This window comes from Rosa rugosa, chromosome 7 (assembly GCF_958449725.1).
Source record: "Rosa rugosa chromosome 7, drRosRugo1.1, whole genome shotgun sequence".
NCBI lineage: Eukaryota > Viridiplantae > Streptophyta > Magnoliopsida > Rosales > Rosaceae > Rosa > Rosa rugosa.
The window spans coordinates 28,677,552-28,696,190 of record NC_084826.1 but is presented as its reverse complement, the minus strand read 5'-3'; the positions used below and the strand labels follow the sequence as shown (position 1 = coordinate 28,696,190).

Below are 18,639 nucleotides of genomic sequence, written 5' to 3'. Positions count from 1 at the left end.
CTATGGGTAGAACTCGAGCAACGTTTTGGCAACGTCCGTGATTCCCTGCTTCCAGACTTAGAAGTGAGATGGCATAGCCTCCGCTTCTGTGATTTCAAGTCTGTACTTGACTACAATTCGGAAGCACTTCGTATCAAGTCTATGATGGAATTCTGTGGATAGAACATCACTGATACGATGTTGATCGAGAAGACTCTCTCCACCTTCCCCGTCTCTGCATTGATGATAGCCAAAAACTATCGGATTGATGTCAATGCTAGACGTATCACAAGATTTCATGAGCTCATTGGTGCCTTGAACGTAGCTGAAAAGCACGACAACATACTTGTGAAGAACTATAACTCCAGACCCGTGGGAACCAAGTCAAATCCGGAGTCTAATTATAGTCGCGCCTCTAAGGGAGGACGCAAGGAGCGAAACCCTAAGAGTAGGGATAATTCTGGACGTTCTTGTAACGCCCCAAACTGCACCTCATCAGCTTGAGCACGTCACAGTGCCGCGTGTCTCTAAGACATAAACTGAATGTTCAGTTTACATCCTAAAAACCCGCAAGGCATTTTAGTTAAATCGCTTTTCATAAATCGCGTAGCGGAAACGTTGAAATACTTTTCGAGGTGAAAACTTTTTAGAATCATTTATCGAACTTATTCATCTAAAGCGCTTCTAGATCTCCACTAGGGTAAATAAGAGTTGGTACACTCCGATACAAGACGAAATAAGGAATAACAAGTTCCAAATTAACGACTCTCAAGTGATAGAGTTCAAGACTAGACACGGAACCTGAATTCAGTTACTACTATTCACCGAAACTATCTCCGCGCACCCTGCTCCGTCCGTCAATCCCGTCACCAGTGCACAGTACCTGCATCCACACTGTTGTAGGGGTGAGCTTTCGTCCTCGCTGCTCATTGGGAAATCATCTCGACTAGGTTTGAAAACAATGTAATATTGCTTTGTGGCCACAGTATAAAAACATACTCAAAACCATGTCATTTAAAGAATTACAAACTTTAAAATATTTTTCAACTCGAAAACCGATGCATGATACTTAAATAAATACGGCGCCAAATCCAAGTATTACCTGATGGCCGGTCCCATAGACCCACTACACGACCTTACCTCAAATCAATTTATTATAACCGGGTAAGCGTAGCGAGAGCGTCCGCTACCTAGCTACACACACGGATCGGGTCGTCATTGCGATCGCGCACCGTCCGACCGGTGTAACTAACCCTCCGGAGGTTTTGGGGATCGAACCCAAGGAAGTCAGAGCCACCCTTCGCTCTCAAGCCATCACATCTCTCACGATTTGGTTAGTATGCATTGCATTTTAACATAACCAAACCACATAGACTTAACATGCATCATTTAATAAAAATCGTAATATAATAAACCCACTAATCGAGGAGAGTCCCGAATCCCCTACCTGGATTCCGATGCTTTTCTTCACGTACTCCGAGAGTCACGAACATTCCGTTCTTCGGGTAACTGGAGTCCTAGATTCCGACATAAATAATATTAATAACTTTCCCTTAAGGAAATAAAGGCTCAATTTCGTCGATATATCGTCCGACCAATTTTCCCAGTTTGACCAATATTTACCAATAATTACTGATGAGCTTCTAATTTCCAATAAATATATGGAGTCTCTGTCCAAGCTTATAAATTAAGCTTAACCTTGTATTTGTATTTAATCGTGCTGCTCACTGCACATATATTAAATAGAACCAATCTCTACATTTAAACCACTTAATCCCAAGGATTGAACAATGTGGTACTTAACTCCTTTAAAGGCAACGTGACCTTTATAACATTTTTGTCACTACTTGCATAATTAGGATATCAATTCCACCTTACAAATAGAACTGGTTTGCAACTTTTGTCATTCTTGTAAATATGATGCAGCGTATTACCAATTGATCAAAACCATATCAATTGATCATTACATACTTACAGTAGCCTAATAATACTTCCACCAAAATATTCCCACGCCACACATAATCAAGCCCAACAATAATTGTCCAAAGTGATCTCCCACTTACCTTATAAATTCTTTATTTTAAACTCCTTCTTCCTGCTGCGTTGTTGGACCAAGCAACTGAACATTCTCTACTCTGTTTCCATGGAATAGAAACACCAATCATCATCACCAAACTTTAAAGTACTGAACTCATTCACTTTCGTAAAAGGATCTTACCTCTTTCTGTTTCCTTCTTTGTTTACCTTCATCGTCCAACGCTCTCCATCCTTCTCAATTCTGACTTAATGGAAAATCCTTATATTGCTTCTCAACCCAGTTAAGTTTCAGTTTCCCACCATCACCGTGTACAGTGAGCTCGTCGGTACCCGGAAACAACCAAAACATCAATTCATCAAAAGCCATCCAAAACTGAAAACTAAGTATACCAGTACGTAGAGCTCACCGAGAGGATCGATTTCCATACCACATGCAGCTCCGAAGATCGCCGGAAATTTCAGGAAACTTCGCCGGAAAACCCGAAGCTTTTGGGCTTCGATTCTCTCTCCTCGCTCCATGCATGGATGATCCGTAACCACAGGAGGAACCACGATGAGAAGACGCATCGGGCATGACCGGTGCACCGCTGTGAAGTCGCCGGACGAGGGAAGTTCCGATCGGGTTATCATCGCAGGTCAAGGGCTGGAGAAACGGGTCGAAATTTCTGATCGATTCTAGAACGATCTGGGACGCTGACTCGATCTAAGGGCTATTTATAGCCTGAGTTTCATTTCAGACGAACGGTGCTGATCAAGCGGTGGTCTTTTAACGGTCCAGATCACGCCAGAGCATTTCTTTTTATTTAAAATGAATTTCCATAATTCCTAAACTTCGGAAATTCAAAATAAATAGTTCCGGTGTCGGATAAATTCCCCGAAAATTCTCACAGACTCGTAACGTCGCGTACTTTATTGTAGTATCCAAAATTTTAAGATTTCACCTTGTGAAAAATCCCAATAATTATTCCCGAAGACCTTAATAATTACCGAGATCGTCAAATTTATTCCAAACGATCTCACCTTATCTCGATAGATTTTTCCGGGGCTCACAGTTCCACCCCCCTTAAATAAATTTCGTCCTCGAAATTTCATGATTGGTCAACTGGTCAATAACTTATTCCCTTATGTCAGACTCCAGTTCCCATAATACTTTCCGATTTCTGATTTCTTGTGGTACAACCCGACCATTACTAGTCATATATATATCACTATCGGAGCTAAACCTTTTTCTTTACCAAGTGTTCCCCATCTATCCTTCACAGGAAACACTTCGCTCCGATCAATTACATCACAATGTACCCACAAGACTTCTCTTGTAATAACTAGACTGAGTAATTAACAATCTCATTACTTTCCTCGCAATACTGCCTCACTTGGCATATTCGTGGACGACTAGCGTCCATACCAAATTCCTGCTCATCATAAGTACAGAGCTCTTCAGGAATTTGAGCTTTAATAAAGACATACACAGCTACCCGTAGGTAAAAATCATATCATCTCGTGGAATCCACGCCAACTATGAAAAACAAGTGGATGCCAACGTAATTCTTAGCTTTTAACGACCTTTAGCTACTAATAAAATACACTCTCACTTAAGAGTTCATCGGTTGTCACCAACATATGACTCGCAGTCATCGTGGAAGGGTTCCTTGTCCTCCAAAAGGACAAACACACACTGAAACTGGTTGAATATCTAATTTTTCCTAACCAAACTTTCGAGGAAAACACCATGGAACCTAACAACCGGTTTCCAGGATTTACTCCACGACTTGTCATGTGACGACAATTTACGAGTTATCTCGCCGTCCATTTTAGTTCGTTACGTATCTGTTCGTGACTGCCACTTTTGCTAGCGTATCTACTCCACGAACTCATAGGCGAAATACTAATTCCGACCACGTTGACGATATGCCAAAAATGAAAATCTTGAATCATGTTGCTACTATCGCAACAGATTTGTGTCCGCAATCCACATCAACGCGTCGTTAGACACTATTTCGTCAAACCAACGAATGGTCTTGATAGAATGCTTCGATAAGCGCTTCCGTCACGATCCGACGAAATTCAAAGATCACCACATGGAGTTCATCTCTTAGAGATTCGAGGTCCGCATGCTAGTTGTCGTAGTAGCGTTTCCGAAGCTTCGTCCCTACTTAACGAATTTACCCGGAACGAAAAATACGCATTGGCCCGTAGGACGACTTCTGTTCGCTACACGTTAGTTCACATTTACTAATTTTCGCTAATGTAACTATTCCACGAAGTCAAGATCGAAGTAGCCTTGAACAACTTCTGTAACACGTCGAGCGTCGAGTCTTGTAACTATAGGTTCGTGACCAACTGGTCGTAACCACGCCCATTTTCATAGTCGAGTAGGAAGACCACCCTTATTCCTTTTACAACCCTCTTGTTTCTCCAGTGTGATGTTTTTAGCAACTACAAGGGTATAGAAAACATGCTTTCCACCCTCAGTTTAAGCTGAAACAGTTGCGTTTGTACAAGGAAACCACACTACTGAACAACTTCCAAAATTTGTAGGAAAAGCGGAAGTACTCGAATAATTTCAAAGGATAAAATTTTGGGTGTATACTATTAACTAGACAAAGACCAAGACAGAGAAAGATTTTGAAAGTATAACCAAGTTAGGAAACAAGTTCACACCCAAAATTAGAACTTTTCTTTGTCAACTGCACACTTGAATTGTGAAAATCACCCCGACTTCAATTCAGACAGGAGCAAAATCAGACGTTTCCAAATCTAACCCGGAGTGGGAAAGCAAAATCCCTTTTAAACTATCAGTCTTTCAAATTGTCGAAGCCGGGTAAAAATACATTCCAAGTGGCTACATCGTAAAACCAGAAAAAGTTCCAGATATTTAGTTTCGACTCGGAAACTGTTTTGAGACATCGAGTTTCTCATTTTAAACGAAACTAAAAATGCAAAATTCTTTGACAACGGGAGGAGAATTTAGTAAACCTTTATACGAAATAGCTTTTGAAAATGGTTTAAAGTTTGTCGTAAAAGCACAAGCTACAAATTTTCAAGAAATCTGAAATTTTCACAAATCGAGAAATGAAACAATTTTCTTGGTAGGAAAAACTCAGTGCTTAAACCGATGTCACTTTTCTTAGCTAAATAGCATTTGTAAAATGCGGAAGATGAAAATCAGACTTTCACAATAGGGGAACAAGATAGTAGAACAACATATGTAAACTTTAGGCAAGGAAGGAATGTTTTCGTAGTCCAGTAGATTCCTATCGAAGATGTACCTTAATCGATAATGCCAGAATCCCGAAGATTGTCGATCCTTCCTAGAAAGACGTCCTATCTCACGATTCCCCGTTATCGACTTTAGCAACTAATGGAGTTTCAAACAAACTCAATTCCGCAAGAATTGCACACGTGAACACCTAGTGTCAAATTATTTCGATTTGCGCAACAATGTAACCTTGTTTAACGTACGTGCACGCATTTGGCGTCAAGAAACGCGAGCCAGCTACTTGTACAGGAGACGCGAAGCCTCTACCACACATTCGAGCGAATCGAAAGAGCACAACTTCAGAAGCGGCAATTGATCGCTCAGTGCAGATACACCCTTGTCTCCTACACCCATTATGATACGTTTCCTGCTCATGATCAAAACGCCTCAGCACATTCAATCGTCACGAGAATGCCCAAACGCTGTCAAATGTATCGTAGGACCTTAGTCAAACCTATAAGTTCCGATGCGCGTAGCTTTCGCCGTGAATTCGGATTTTACAATCCTAAAGTTTCAACAAGCAACGTCGAACTAGTAAGAACACCAACAGAACTCCTTTCGCTTTAACTCAGAATCAACACGTTCAAGCGAAGATTGCCTTTTGCTGCTCAGTGGATGGAGAGAGATGAAGATCCACTTTTCCACAATTCGAACGTTAAGGAATAGAAAATGTCGACGAGTTAAGCTCGACAAGATCTTTCCGAGAAGAGATTCGCATTTCGCGGGGTCTTCTTCCTTGAACAACATTTCTAGTCTAACACGAAGAACATCCGTCCAACACTGCTTTTTAAATAATACAATACGGGGACCTGTGGGTTATGGCTCATACTATAACGATTTCATTACCAAAATCATCACCACCACGAAGGAATCAATTTTTCACTACTCAGACAACCAAAAAGACTTCACAATATAACTTCCAACAACATCACAGACAGATATTTAGCTTCCAGGGACTAAGTCTGTCGTCCACATACCTTTTTCCTTTACTCTTCTTTATACTGGGCCACACCTTTGCCGTGGTCTGTGCACTGTGGAGGAGCATTTGGGTGGCATAGAGTTCACTTATTCTTAAGGAATTGATACACTAACAATCAACAACTGGACTCGATAAAATATACGAAACAAGAAAATAATAACCGAGTCCCAGCCCAAACAACCAAACAAACTGGACTCGATAACGGTTACAAAATGAATCACAACAACCGAGTCCATAACTAACAATCGAATAAATCAGACTCGATAAAAATTACAAGACAGAGTACAAGCATCGAGTCCAACCAACAATATTCAAACAAAAGGGATTCACTTGATACTCGACAAAGGATATGCATAATTCAGAAGTGAATCCAACAACCCATTCAAGATTCGAATAAATAATACGTTATGAGCACAAGCCCATAACAAGTTAATCCGGAAAACGACTGAACTTCCAAAGAAAGAATTATGATTTCCAAGAATGAATCTAAAGTTGGAAATCCACCAAAGGACGAACATTTGTCACAAGGATTGGATTCGAAGTTCGAAGTGATGAAGCAGTTGAAATTTCAGAACCAATTGAATAAGACTTCGATTACTGAACAGATTCTATATCACAGGAAAAACTTGAGAACCAAGACTTTAGACGAACTTCGAAAAACCTTTTTAAACACCACGAGATTTTCTTTACCGAGCAATTCAAATGCTCAAAACCAAGCTGAAATAATTGCTACAAAACAGTAGTTTCTGCTTAAAACCTGTCTTTTTCCGACAAAATGCATTTGAGTGTCGGCTCAACCAAAATCACGCCTATGATTTTAAATCGCAACTAAACTTTCAAGTCACAACGCAAAATAGTTTCTTTGCCAAATCATTTTTCAAAACACTTTTTGAAACAAGCTTAAACCACCTTCTAGAAATACCTTTTCGAAACATTTTTCTAAAACACAGTTTCCAAAGCAAAAGTTTCAAACAACGGGGTTTCGTTGGTAATACTTGCAACCCTTTATTTTCGAAAATTGGTTGAAATTCCTTGAACACAACCACATTTAAAAACAAACAACTTGAACCAAAATTTGAATTTTTTTCTAGCCGACAAAAACATTTGTGGTACCAGAAATTGTAAATCGACAGAAATCGAAACTTTGGAAACATTGCTCTGATACCACTTTCTGTAACGCCCCAAACTGCACCTCATCAGCTTGAGCACGTCACAGTGCCGCGTGTCTCTAAGACATAAACTGAATGTTCAGTTTACATCCTAAAAACCCGCAAGGCATTTTAGTTAAATCGCTTTTCATAAATCGCGTAGCGGAAACGTTGAAATACTTTTCGAGGTGAAAACTTTTTAGAATCATTTATCGAACTTATTCATCTAAAGCGCTTCTAGATCTCCACTAGGGTAAATAAGAGTTGGTACACTCCGATACAAGACGAAATAAGGAATAACAAGTTCCAAATTAACGACTCTCAAGTGATAGAGTTCAAGACTAGACACGGAACCTGAATTCAGTTACTACTATTCACCGAAACTATCTCCGCGCACCCTGCTCCGTCCGTCAATCCCGTCACCAGTGCACAGTACCTGCATCCACACTGTTGTAGGGGTGAGCTTTCGTCCTCGCTGCTCATTGGGAAATCATCTCGACTAGGTTTGAAAACAATGTAATATTGCTTTGTGGCCACAGTATAAAAACATACTCAAAACCATGTCATTTAAAGAATTACAAACTTTAAAATATTTTTCAACTCGAAAACCGATGCATGATACTTAAATAAATACGGCGCCAAATCCAAGTATTACCTGATGGCCGGTCCCATAGACCCACTACACGACCTTACCTCAAATCAATTTATAACCGGGTAAGCGTAGCGAGAGCGTCCGCTACCTAGCTACACACACGGATCGGGTCGTCATTGCGATCGCGCACCGTCCGACCGGTGTAACTAACCCTCCGGAGGTTTTGGGGATCGAACCCAAGGAAGTCAGAGCCACCCTTCGCTCTCAAGCCATCACATCTCTCACGATTTGGTTAGTATGCATTGCATTTTAACATAACCAAACCACATAGACTTAACATGCATCATTTAATAAAAATCGTAATATAATAAACCCACTAATCGAGGAGAGTCCCGAATCCCCTACCTGGATTCCGATGCTTTTCTTCACGTACTCCGAGAGTCACGAACATTCCGTTCTTCGGGTAACTGGAGTCCTAGATTCCGACATAAATAATATTAATAACTTTCCCTTAAGGAAATAAAGGCTCAATTTCGTCGATATATCGTCCGACCAATTTTCCCAGTTTGACCAATATTTACCAATAATTACTGATGAGCTTCTAATTTCCAATAAATATATGGAGTCTCTGTCCAAGCTTATAAATTAAGCTTAACCTTGTATTTGTATTTAATCGTGCTGCTCACTGCACATATATTAAATAGAACCAATCTCTACATTTAAACCACTTAATCCCAAGGATTGAACAATGTGGTACTTAACTCCTTTAAAGGCAACGTGACCTTTATAACATTTTTGTCACTACTTGCATAATTAGGATATCAATTCCACCTTACAAATAGAACTGGTTTGCAACTTTTGTCATTCTTGTAAATATGATGCAGCGTATTACCAATTGATCAAAACCATATCAATTGATCATTACATACTTACAGTAGCCTAATAATACTTCCACCAAAATATTCCCACGCCACACATAATCAAGCCCAACAATAATTGTCCAAAGTGATCTCCCACTTACCTTATAAATTCTTTATTTTAAACTCCTTCTTCCTGCTGCGTTGTTGGACCAAGCAACTGAACATTCTCTACTCTGTTTCCATGGAATAGAAACACCAATCATCATCACCAAACTTTAAAGTACTGAACTCATTCACTTTCGTAAAAGGATCTTACCTCTTTCTGTTTCCTTCTTTGTTTACCTTCATCGTCCACTACTAGAATTTTGTTCATAGACATCGGTTCTGGACCGATGTTAAACTAATTTTCGACCGATGTCTTAGTGGGTGTAGAGAAAAGTATAGACATCAGTATAAGCGCGTTTTGAACCGATGTCCCAGATAACAACCAACATCGATTCTAAAAAACAAATCGATGTATAATCGTTATAATCATCATATTTTTGTATGTTAGGTATGTCTAATTCTTCATATTTTCAGATTTTATGCTTTAAAAAGTATATGTCGAACAATACCTACTTGAACATTTGCATCGATTTCTATTCCAGAAGCGATGTCCAGTACACTTGTAGACATCAGTTCCCATGAGTATTGTTTGTTCGTGGCCATTTTTACATGTAGGTTGCTACATTATTTTCCTAGGAACGATGTCTGTATCTTTATTATACATCGTGTTTTTATTCAGAAATGATGTTTGTTTTGAGACTGAACATCGTTTTCAATTAAGTAAACCGATGTTCAACGGTATTATGTACGTCGACTATGTTTATTCAAACTGATGTGTTAGTTCATTGAAGATTACAGTTTGGTGATTAGAAATCGATGTGCAGTAGTTTTGATTACATCGATTTTGAGTTACAATTCGATATATTGATAATCATAGGACATCGATTTCATTTTTGATACTGATTTCTAATCTCTCAACAGACTTCGTTTTCCTTGGCATTACTGTTTTATTATGCTTTAATACACTTCACTTCATTTTGACAAGCATGATGTGAAAAGTTTGCATTTAGCTATTGCTGGGAAAAAAATTGCATTTCTCATCATCCAAAATTAGGGGCTTTCCATTAATGTTCTTTCCAAATTCATGATTCAACATAATGAGCCAAAATAAACCCCTAAACTTACAAAAGCTAGCTTGGAAAAATATGAGCAACAATGTACAAAAGTTCCACACCAAGCTTTGCTTCAAAGCCAAAACTAGCTAGCCTTACTCAAAAAACATCTTGGCAGTCACATTCCTACATCAAACTCTGTATATAATCAGCCACTTCAATGCGCACCTCGTCAATTTGATCAGGGGATGTGACACCATTGATAGGGTCAGAAAACTCTCCTACAAGTTCATCTGCAACCTGGAATACTCTAAACTCTTAGACTTACAATAAGATTTCAATGAGAACTTGTATAATCTGAAAAATTGAATGGCTGTAACTGAGCTAATGGCACTTGCATGCCAATAATACAACTCCTCAAAGGATTGACCATGAAATGAAGGTATATTATAAGTTATAACTTCCTACAGCTTATCAGTCAATAACAGGCAGCAGACAACTTAACACTTAAACAACTGGTTATCTTTTGAAAATGACTGTTCATGCACAAAGGGACACAAAACTTGGATAAGATGAGTTTTTGTATCCTTAAAACCACGGAGAACTCCTTGAAGAACCAAAGATGCTACAACTGCAGAAGCACCAACTTTATGAGTAATCAAACAGAGAGCTCAAAAAAGAGCAATCTCTCGCTTCCCTATGACCTAAATTGATGTAGTTTAGTGACTTTATATCTTGAACATGTGGTTTGGTGTGAGTCTTAGTGACTCCCAGATCAATCAGTGAGTTAGTCACTTTCCTGTTATATGGAAGATGCTACAGTAATCAAAAGGACCAGATCTGTGACCCAATAACATGTAATCAAAAGCAGCAAACTTTACAGAAGAGAAAAGGAAGCAAAGGCAAAGAGATCGCAAAGCAGATGCAGAGAAAGAAAGGGTACCTCATAAACCAAGTCGAAGAGGGATCGGAGAGTCGGAGGCAGTGAGGAAGGCTCAGCGCGTTTCATGTCCTCTTCCTGTTGATTGCAGTATCATAAACTATCAATCATGAACTCCATTAATGAATTATGTATTTTTTTAACCACATGTGAATAATTAAATGGTATGAAATATATCCCTTCCTAAAACCAAAAAGTACAGATTCTAACAAAGGCACACTTTAGAAGTTTGAATTTTCTTTCTTTTGTTAGGTCAACCTTTGAGGCACATCATCCAAATATGAACCCAGGCAAATTAGACAATTGGGGCATAAACCAGCAAGCTAAACCTCTTACGCATGAAAATTAATTTAATCGTCTCAATTTGCATGGAATATATATATATATATATATATATATATATATATATATATATATATATATATATATATATATATATATATATAAATGTATTTGAGTAGGTCTACGTCATTAACTGTTTCTAATTTGTTTCGAAGAGTACCTCCATTTCCATGGCTCCCAAAGTTTAAACCACTAGCATGTAAGCTTGAGTCATCTCCTTTACTTTGTCCGCAAGAAGGATTTAGTCTATCAGATGTCGCATCAGAGTACATTCCAGAACCTGCTTGCAATTAAATGTCATGTCCTTTAATGGAGACAATATAATGAACAAAAGAAATGATGGAAGCGGATAGATATATCAAGATAACAAAATTATTCAAACCTGAAGCGGATAGATATATCAAGACAACTCCATCAGATGAAAGCTCCTCACAAACTGTAGCCAGAACCTGCCAGTCAAGTAAATACATTGATTCTTATTTTTTGTTAGTTCTCAACAAAAAAAGAAAACACTAGATTGTTTGATGCAGATAAAGGATAACATTCTTGATATATGAGGAGCATTAACTATTCCAAAAGGGGAAAAATGCTGTAAGAATCCATCTTCATCCAAACTCATCAATGTGTTTACTGAAACTTATTATAACATGCTTACTCAACGGCACAATAAATAAAAGTCAGCAATGGTATTAGGCATTTGGTATCTGGTGGTTTAGGTTTTAGAGCACTGTGTTTAAAGCCCAAACTCATCTGGGTGCTATACAAAGTCATGGTCCATATACCAATAATTCATACTTGAAAATGTGCCTTTTAAGAGCATTCAAGAATTGATATCATTTGCAAAGCAACAAACTTTAGGTTCGGTAGGAGCATGAAACTTTAGTTTCAAACATAATTACTACAAAAAGGGACACCAAATCAAACACTATCCATAAAGGGGGTCAGGGTAGAGATGTAACAGAACCATTAATTCCTTAAGGAACTACGAAAGGAAGATTTTTACTATTCACAACCTGACATGCCAAATAAAACATAGTAATTATAAGGGAAACAGGCAACCATTAATTCCTATCAGACTTACTGCCAGCAAATGTGTAACAGAAGGACGATATAAGACAGCTATCTGTGAGTTATGTGGCAGAGTAGGATCTGCAATATCATGAGAGTAGTTAATGCGGCCGGACCCTGGCTCCCCGTTCTGACCTTTTCTAGAACTCCCAGCGGCCTACACCTGAATCTTTGTCTTTGACAGTGGAACTGCTGATTTAGCCTGTAAATAAAGGGCAGAGGAATTAGAAACAAGACACAACTGTGCAATCTTTAAAGATACAGAAAATCATTACTTGGAGTACTTGGATATGCATCAGGTCTTCGGGGAAAATGAAAAAATGAGAGGGCTAGTTTTATATAAGTGCTCTAATACACAGACATGCAGAAAAAAAATCCCCAGAAAGAGCTAGTTGCAACACAGACATGGGTACCATAGTTATAGTTGCTACTCCACTCATCCTCTGCATAAAAGTCAGTACGACCCTCTCAGCTACAACAATGCTGTGTGCTCTTCCTGCATATCAATCTGTAAGACTTCTCATTCTTCTCAGTTCTAAGACTAGGCTTAATATATGTGTGTGTGTTCATAAAACTAAACCATCAACAACAATACAAATGATGTCCCAACAAGGCTGACTCCTATAAATTGATGTGAAGAAATAAGACTAAAAGAAAAATTACACGTACTCCATGACTATGTAGACATTATTGGCATCCTCAAATGCATCATAAAATCTGACCAGATTCTCATGTCCAGATAATGCTTTCAGTATTTTTACCTCTCTACGGACATCTTCAATAGCTATTGCTGTTGTCATCTGCAAAGAATCACTTAATTAGTAACCAATATGACTTCAAACAAAAACTTGTGTGATGACCAAATAATACGACTTCAAAGAGCTAAATTAATTAGATAGGATACAGCAAGATAAGATCAATAAATTGAACTAATAATCTGATACAGGCAAAACCCATCAAGAGAAAGAATCAAAATTTCCCTCGAAATAGTTGAAAGAATCCAATTAGATAAAGGACCAGATCTGTGACCCAATAACATGTAATCAAAAGCAGCAAACTTTACAGAAGAGAAAAGGAAGCAAAGGCAAAGAGATCGCAAAGCAGATGCAGAGAAAGAAAGGGTACCTCATAAACCAAGTCGAAGAGGGATCGGAGAGTCGGAGGCGGTGAGGAAGGCTCAGCGCGTTTCAGAACCCCTTTTTGATTAGACACAGAGAGAGAGAGAGAGAGAGAGAGAGAGAGAGAGAGAGAGAGAGAGGGAAAAGAGGAATAAGGGATGCTGTGGTACGACCTCGGAGAAGAGCAGAAGCATAACGATGGAGGAGGCGAGATTGATGACGCCGCCGGGGAGGGTACCGCTGTAGAAATCTTCGTTGAATTTGGGGCTTGGTCCGTAGCTTGTTCATCATATTCTCCATAGTTTATAGAGAGAGAAAGTGAGAGTCGGGGGGAAGGGAGAGAGATAGGGTTTGGAAGGAGTGAGAGTCATTAGGGTTCGAAAGTTTCAGAGAAATTGTTCACTTTTTCAAGTTTTAGTTTTGGGGTTGGGCGCAATTTTTTTTTCTAAGTGTGAAAGTTTTGAGTTTTAGTCCCCGCTTCTTCATTTCACTTAAAAGACTTAGCGTTTTTTGCAAAAATAGGTTCCCGCAAATTTTCGAACAAAACTTTTAACACCGGTCATTTTAAAAACTGATGTTAATGACATACATTTAAATCGGTATTTTCGTAAAACGATGTTAGATTACTTTTTTACATCGTGTGCAAGTACAACCGATTTAAAACATGCGATGTCTATGAACAGATTTCTAGTAGTGGTCCAACGCTCTCCATCCTTCTCAATTCTGACTTAATGGAAAATCCTTATATTGCTTCTCAACCCAGTTAAGTTTCAGTTTCCCACCATCACCGTGTACAGTGAGCTCGTCGGTACCCGGAAACAACCAAAACATCAATTCATCAAAAGCCATCCAAAACTGAAAACTAAGTATACCAGTACGTAGAGCTCACCGAGAGGATCGATTTCCATACCACATGCAGCTCCGAAGATCGCCGGAAATTTCAGGAAACTTCGCCGGAAAACCCGAAGCTTTTGGGCTTCGATTCTCTCTCCTCGCTCCATGCATGGATGATCCGTAACCACAGGAGGAACCACGATGAGAAGACGCATCGGGCATGACCGGTGCACCGCTGTGAAGTCGCCGGACGAGGGAAGTTCCGATCGGGTTATCATCGCAGGTCAAGGGCTGGAGAAACGGGTCGAAATTTCTGATCGATTCTAGAACGATCTGGGACGCTGACTCGATCTAAGGGCTATTTATAGCCTGAGTTTCATTTCAGACGAACGGTGCTGATCAAGCGGTGGTCTTTTAACGGTCCAGATCACGCCAGAGCATTTCTTTTTATTTAAAATGAATTTCCATAATTCCTAAACTTCGGAAATTCAAAATAAATAGTTCCGGTGTCGGATAAATTCCCCGAAAATTCTCACAGACTCGTAACGTCGCGTACTTTATTGTAGTATCCAAAATTTTAAGATTTCACCTTGTGAAAAATCCCAATAATTATTCCCGAAGACCTTAATAATTACCGAGATCGTCAAATTTATTCCAAACGATCTCACCTTATCTCGATAGATTTTTCCGGGGCTCACAGTTCTGGTCCATATTCTCGACCTAAAGAGGAAGGAAATCGCCAAGATAGGCGTGCACAGAACCGTGGAGGTAAACGTGTGAAGAGATAGAGAGGCCAAGCCTCCGGTTATGGTGGTAACGCCACCAAAGGCAATAACCGTCCACAAAACGCTCTCAGAGCGCCTCGATCAAGGGAACCTGACCATAATGATGCTTGTTTCAGATGTGGATCAAGTGGACATTGGGCAAAGAAGTGTACTGCATCCCAGAACGTTGCAAACGCATACAAGATGTATCGTGAAGCAAGGGAGGCAAATTACATGGAACAAGAAGATCAAGATGGAGATCTCGATCTAAGGGTGGAAGACTACAAGGATCAAGACCCAGAAACTGGCGATTTTGATTAAGTCTTTTTATTTCGAAGAGATGTAGGCAATTGCCATATTATTTTTGTAGTCGATGCCAATGCTATTAGTCTTTGTTCAAAGTAGGCGTACTTAATGTGAGTGTGATGTCTAGGAAGGTTTTGAGATAAGTGGTACTTAAGTGAGCCTCGCTCCACCGACATCTCTCTACTCACCTGGTCACATTTACATTGGAATTACCTAAAGGAGTTAGACGACTACCATTGTTTTGCATTAACTAGTTTATTGGATTAGATTTCCTTTGGTTAAAGAAACGATGATGTAATTCCGTTTGGCTTATTAATAAAAGTTGAGTTCTTTTCTTTATGACTCCTTTTTAATTACGAGCTTTTCGTTTAGGAATGGATGAACTTCAATGTCTTGCGAATAGTGCGACTACGCACACCATTCTACGACATAGGCAATTATTCTTGGAGATGTTGCCTACATATTCATCTGTGACTACGATGGCTGGGCCATCAGGTTTAGTTCAAGGACATGGAATGACCCAATTCCTTTTTCCTAATGGCACCTTGATTAAAGTCACTGAAGCTCTCTACGCTCCTAAGGCAAATCGAACCTTATTGAGCTTTAAAGATATTAGAGCCAACGGATTCCATGCGGAAACGCATAGTGAGAACGGAATAGAATTCCTTTGCATTACCTCTAATGATTGCGGAAGAAAGCGCATCTTAGAGAAGCTTATGTGTCAATCTAGTGGACTTTATGTCACTACAATTCGACCTATTGAATCCAATAATGTCATAAGAGAAGATCTCTTGGATTCAGACACATATTGGCTTTGGCATGACCGACTAGGACATCCTGGTCGTGATATGATGCTCCGTATACTAAAGACTTCACAGGGACATCCATTCTTCAGAGTGAGAAGAAGCAAGAATCGAAAATTGATTCCAGGACTTAGCAAGACCGCAACAATTGTAGCATCTGGCGCTGCAGCCGTCTTGGGGCTCCATAGGACCGCCCAAGTCCCATGTGATGACGCCATCAATGGCGCCAACCATGAGCATGACGCCATGGTTGTTCCTCCCAATGGCCATGACGCCATAAACAGAAATTCCCATGGCTCGAATGCCATGATGGGAGATGTAGTCACACATTTTGCTTCTAATAGCGCTACAGTCGCTCAGGCCCAACCAAAATCCTCCTTGGTTGCTTCTAAGGCCCCTCGCTCTTTCTGAAAAGCCTGTTCATTCGGGAAATTAGGACCTGATACGCTCAAAGCAAGCGCATAATTTAACCCTGAAAACATCGTTAGTAGTATAAGCAAATAGGGATCGTTCTATTCCGGGGATTGAGGGTACACCTGTCATTGTCAAAAAAAAAACAAATAAAGAATTAAAATAATAAAGTAAAAAGTATTATGTACAAAAATAAAATAAAGAATAAAAATATATACAAGTTAATATAAAAAGGGGGGTTTTGAGATTATAGAATTGGAATTAAAATTAAATGAAATAAAGAAAGTGTAAAAACACATATACAAGGGTGGAACACAAGAAACAAAGATCAAAACTACAATCATATGAATGAAATCCAATTACAATTCCTATAGTTGATTATCTATGTCATGAGAAATAAGTTGACCATGTGAAACATTCGAAGCAAATGATTTCCCATATTTTACTTTCCTTGAATATTTAATCTAAGTGAAAGCACCTAAATTAAACCTATTGAACATGCAATCATAGTCTAGAAAACTAGCTAATCAAGAACACATTCAATGCATGAAGAACAAAGAAAGGATGCCAACCAAAGTGCACAACCTAGTATGAAAAAGTCCATCTATTTGCAATCCTCCTTAATTGATTTCGACTTTTGTCCAAAGCCTTTACTACTTAAATCTAGCACCAATTACATGCATATATCCTAAGTTGGCCATCAAAGAACACATACATATAAAAGTTTTCCATAATCCAAAATCAATTAAGCAATCTCACATAAGCAACATAAAAATCAACATAAAGAAATCACAATTTTTATTCAAACATAGAAATTGGGCTTAAACTTTGCCCTTAATGTTATTGTTAACTATAAACAAATTCCTACGAAATTAAATAAGGAAAAAGAATGAATTACACCGTGAGTTGGAGATGGAGATGGAGATGGAGTGCTTGAAACGTTGAAATCTTGAATCTTGGAAGCAAGCCTTCAAGGTGGACGATGGAGGATATGATATTCCCGGCTCCTTCTTCTTCTTCTTCTTCTTACTTGAAAACGCAGAATTTTGCAACTAGAGAATGGAGAGAAAAATGGAATGGAAATGGAGAGACAAAGAAGATGAAATGGATGAAGGAATCTTTTTTTAGAGTGAGAGGAGAAGGTGTTTATATAGGGAAGAAAAAGAAGAGTGAAATGATAAATGGAAGAAAAATAATGAAAGTGGTTTGTAAAATATGGAAAAGATGGAGTAATGATGAAATGAAAGCAAGGCATGAAGGTGTAGAAGTATGGAAGTGATGATGATCTATTGGAGCAGAAAAATATATCCAAGGAAAAAGGGAAAAGCATCTAGCTTTCTTCATGTGGGTAGGAAACATGAACATGTGGTGTTGAGCTGTTTTTAGATCAGTTTCTGCCCCTTTATTCCTTCAATTATTTCTCCAACAAGCATTCCCAATTTCACTATGACCTCTTCATAAAAAATGTTCCATTATGAGTGTAGATCACCCTGGTAAAATTTCATATTTTTATTCCATGTGGTTGGGCCGAAAATGCTGCTGGACCTCTTACAGGTCCAGTTTTCCAGTTTTGCTTCTGCAGGAAATTGGGCTGACTGTTTGAAGGCCTTCCGCTCAATTCTAGCTCTGGCACTCTTCATAAGAAACGATCCTTAGGATGTCTAGAATGGATCTGGAAAGTTTCAGCTCATTTGAAGTTCATTTGGTCCGGCGGCCGCTCCTTCTTCCTTGCTTGGCTTGGTTTTTCCTAGCCGGAGTAGGAAAATGTGTAAAATTGACATTTTAGTACATTTCCATTTTTCTCCACCATTTATAGGTAAGTGTGGACCTAATGCTCATTTCACCATCATTTACTCTAATGTACCTAAGAAAATAGAAATTGAGTTAAAAATCGATTCGTTAAGGAATTAACTAAGCAAAATGTGAGGAATTAACTATTAAAATACCACTTTAAAATGCTCCTATCAAATTCCCCCACACTTAGCTTTTGCTAGTCCCTTAGCAAAATCAAAAACTAACAAACCAAAAAGACTATGACACAA

The 18,639-nt window shown here is 38.9% G+C and overlaps 2 long non-coding RNA genes across 21 annotated transcripts; both read right to left on the bottom strand.

Moving 5' to 3' along the window:
• Window positions 1–286: 286 nt before the first annotated feature.
• LOC133719882 (uncharacterized) lies at window positions 287–9,208 on the bottom strand. Of its 7 annotated transcripts, XR_009851522.1 has the most exons (6): window positions 9,171–9,208; window positions 9,016–9,087; window positions 2,198–8,469; window positions 2,043–2,114; window positions 1,427–1,496; window positions 287–873 (listed from the first exon to the last, which is right to left on the bottom strand). It is a non-coding gene; the product is annotated as an uncharacterized LOC133719882 (long non-coding RNA). The 7 variants fall into 7 exon arrangements; XR_009851521.1 differs by having other exon boundaries at window positions 287–1,496; XR_009851525.1 differs by having other exon boundaries at window positions 287–1,488.
• A 784-nt stretch (window positions 9,209–9,992) lies between these two features.
• On the bottom strand, window positions 9,993–13,959 carry LOC133720207 (uncharacterized). Of its 14 annotated transcripts, none has more exons than XR_009851748.1 (8): window positions 13,487–13,952; window positions 13,031–13,161; window positions 12,767–12,857; window positions 12,375–12,563; window positions 11,676–11,742; window positions 11,454–11,573; window positions 10,955–11,051; window positions 9,993–10,311 (listed from the first exon to the last, which is right to left on the bottom strand). It is a non-coding gene; the product is annotated as an uncharacterized LOC133720207 (long non-coding RNA). The 14 variants fall into 14 exon arrangements; XR_009851745.1 differs by having other exon boundaries at window positions 12,775–12,869; window positions 13,487–13,951; XR_009851746.1 differs by having other exon boundaries at window positions 12,775–12,857; window positions 13,487–13,950.
• Between the last annotated feature and the right edge of the window lie 4,680 nt (window positions 13,960–18,639).